Source organism: Fukomys damarensis, unplaced genomic scaffold, assembly GCF_012274545.1.
Source record: "Fukomys damarensis isolate Sample0158 unplaced genomic scaffold, DMR_v1.0_HiC HiC_scaffold_31, whole genome shotgun sequence".
NCBI classification, from domain to species: domain Eukaryota; kingdom Metazoa; phylum Chordata; class Mammalia; order Rodentia; family Bathyergidae; genus Fukomys; species Fukomys damarensis.
Window position 1 is genome coordinate 12,959,172 of NW_022900943.1, and position 3,158 is coordinate 12,962,329.

The window sequence follows — 3,158 nt, forward strand, 5'->3', positions numbered from 1 at the left end:
GGAGCAGGGCTGCCATTAGCCCGCTCTCGTCCTAGGCGGTGCCCAGGCAGCGCGGCCATTGGCCCGTAGTGGAGCTGGGCGGTGCCCGAGCCCCGGCAACAGCTCGCAGCTGGAGGGAGCGCAGACAGTCTGCCCGGGAACCTGGGCTCGGGAGTCTCCCGGTTGGGTCGGTCTCCTCGGGGTTTCCCCAGGAATAAAGCCCAGGGGAAGAGGCAAACTCTGGTAGGGTGCCCACTCTAGCATCACTAATCACGATCCAGCCGGGAAATCTCCCCGGTCTTTTACCTACCTACTAGATGAGAAAACAGGGTTGGCGCGCTTACCCCGTTGTCAGCGCGCTGCTGAGCGAGCAGCCGGCGCAGTCGCTTCTCCTGCCTCGTAACCCTAGAAAAGAAAGCTTCCCGCCCTAAACACCTGGGCAAGCTCGAGGAAATTGCAAAGCTGTCGGTGGCAGCCTGGACCGGAACCCGAGTCTTGTGACACCAGGCCGCTGCCTATTTTTTGCTTTGCTCCTTTCTCATCTGCCCCTATTCACCGCGCTTCAAGCCGAGACATACCCTTCCCTTCTCATGCTTTGAAATGGATAGCTGCAGTCACTTCAAAACGTAGACGCGTACCGCTTTTCCCTCTTCTCCGTCCTCGAATCCTGTACACCGCAATCGTCCTATTGCATAATTTCACTCTTACCTTCAAAGATGAACAATTAACTACCAAACGGCTACATTCTCAGTAGTCTAATAGAATGGCGTAGATTCGCAGTCATTCTTGGACGAGGTCACCAGACCTTGAGTTCCAGAACACAGTAAGGGGTCGGGGTGGGCGAGAGGGGTGTCTGAGAGAGGTCAGAGTTGGAATATGATTAAGGGACAAAACTAACCTTGGTTGGTAAGAGGCAGTTATGAAGAACGACTGGGGAGTAGTGACTTCCTAAACGGTAGCAGGTTTGTGTTAGCTGTAGGTAGAACTTGTCGGAATCAGCCCCGAAGACCCCAGAGAGACCAGAGTACCTCGTTTATAATAACGCCATACCTTGAAATTGCCTTTTAGGGAGCTGATAGTGTTTGGATGCGGAATGTTGCAAAAGCTCTTGGACCCCCTGAGGTTTTCTCCCCAGTGCCAGGGGAGTGCTAAAGCAAGGGAAGGAGCTGCTGTTGCACCTGGAGTGTCCTTTTAAGTATCATTTAATTACCCAACAACCTTAAAACTATTATTCTTTGTAGCATGGCCTGTTCTTATCGTTTCGGGTCTTATTTTTTTCGGTGTAAACCTCAGTTTTCTTCCACCATTGCCTTCATCTCTGCTTGAGGGTCTTTTGTTTGTTTCTTTGTTTTTTCTCTCCCACCTCCAGGGAATTCAGCAGGCCAACAGTACAGAATTAATAACAACCACCCTTCCCCCTCAGTTTCACCCCAGTCTTCAACTTAATGACTGACTGGAGACGGTGTATAAATGCCCCAGCTCCATGAACTCTCTGAAAGAGCTCTGAAACATAAGATTGTTATGGTTTATGTCCCACCCCACCAGAACCTCAGGAGCTTATGAGAGGGGCTTTGGGGAGGTGATAGGATCATGGGGTGAGATAAATAGTGGATTATTCCTCTGATGAATTTATGGCTAAATGTAATGTTGAGGGGTGGAGCCTGGTAGAAGGAGGTGGCTACTGTAGGCGTGGCCTGGAAGGGTTTATCCCCCGGCGCTGAAGTTTCTCTGTAACTCTGCTTCCATGCCCTGAGCCATTTTTCCTCTCAAGCCCCTCTGCCATGCAGCTCTGCCTTGGAGCCAGCCAACTACGGACTGAAACCTCTACAAACGGAGCCAAAATAAACCTTTTCTGCCTTAACCAGTGGATGGCAGGTATTGTGTCTCAGAAAAGAGGAAAGTGACTAAGACGTAGACCCTGCAGCGTTTCCCCAGAGTGTAGTAGTAGTTTTAAACTCCCATTGCCTACAGCTGTAACTTGCTTGGTTAATTACTTTCAGCAGTTCCTTACTTTTCTCTGTATCACTTCCCAATTCCCTCTGATGTGCCTCGGATTAAATCCGAAATAAATTATTTGCACTTGCATACTTGCCTCAGAGTCTTATGGGCAACTCTGAAATACTGTAAATCCTGACTTTCAAAATTTAAGAACTGAGATTCAGAAAAAATTAATGGCTTGTTTAAAGTGACATAGCTAAAGCTGGGCATGGTAATCCCAGTACTGTTGGAAAGCTAAGCCAGGAGGATTGGGAGTTCAAGCCTACCATTGGCAATTTATTGAGACTCTGTCTGAAAACAATCAAACAAAAAAGTGACATAGCTAGTAAATGGCAAACCAGAAATATATGTATGTTAAAGATATTTGTGTAAAGTAAGATCAGGCAGAGTCTGGTTTCAGTAAAGCTGTCTTTCAAGAGAGAAAGGCAGACAGACATAGAAAGGCAACCTGACAGCCAGCATCAGACAGGGAAGTGAGCAACTCCTTAGATGATCCCAGTTCCCAGCCAGCCTCTTACCAGGGTGGACCACCCTAGGTGACGTCATCTGGAGCTCAAGTGAGAGCAACCCACAAAGAGTCTTAGGTAGGTTTTAGGCAGACAAACTGCATACTCTGCCTTACATGTTAAATAAGTCACTGTGACTATCATGTAGAGAACTGACATTCATTAAACTCCTGCTGTCTCTTGGGACTTGTAATATGTAAATTAATTTTACAAAATTATCCATTTTAATAACAACAGTTCGAGTTATTATTTTTCAGGTGAGCTACTGAGACTCAAGGAAGCTTCGTAACTGTCCAATAACATAGAGTTTAGAAAAGGTGTGATTCAAATGAGTATGGGTGAAACCTGCCAATAGAATGTGGCAAGAGTGAATAGGATGTGACTGCCCTGACTAATAACATCGTATAAGATTATGTCTTTCTAGTAGGCTTACAGTTACATAGTCTTTCTTTGTTGCTGGCTTTCAAAGAACAAGTCACCATGAATCCTGTAGATGCAAGGAAACAAATGCTGCCAACAACCATGCTGAATGCAGAAGTGGACCCTTTCTTAGTTGAGTCTCCAATGAAACCCTAATCCTGACTGACAGCTTGACTGCAACCTTGTAAGATCCTGAAACACAAAGCCTAGCAGACCCAGGCCAGAGCACTTGACCAACAGAACCATGATACTTAT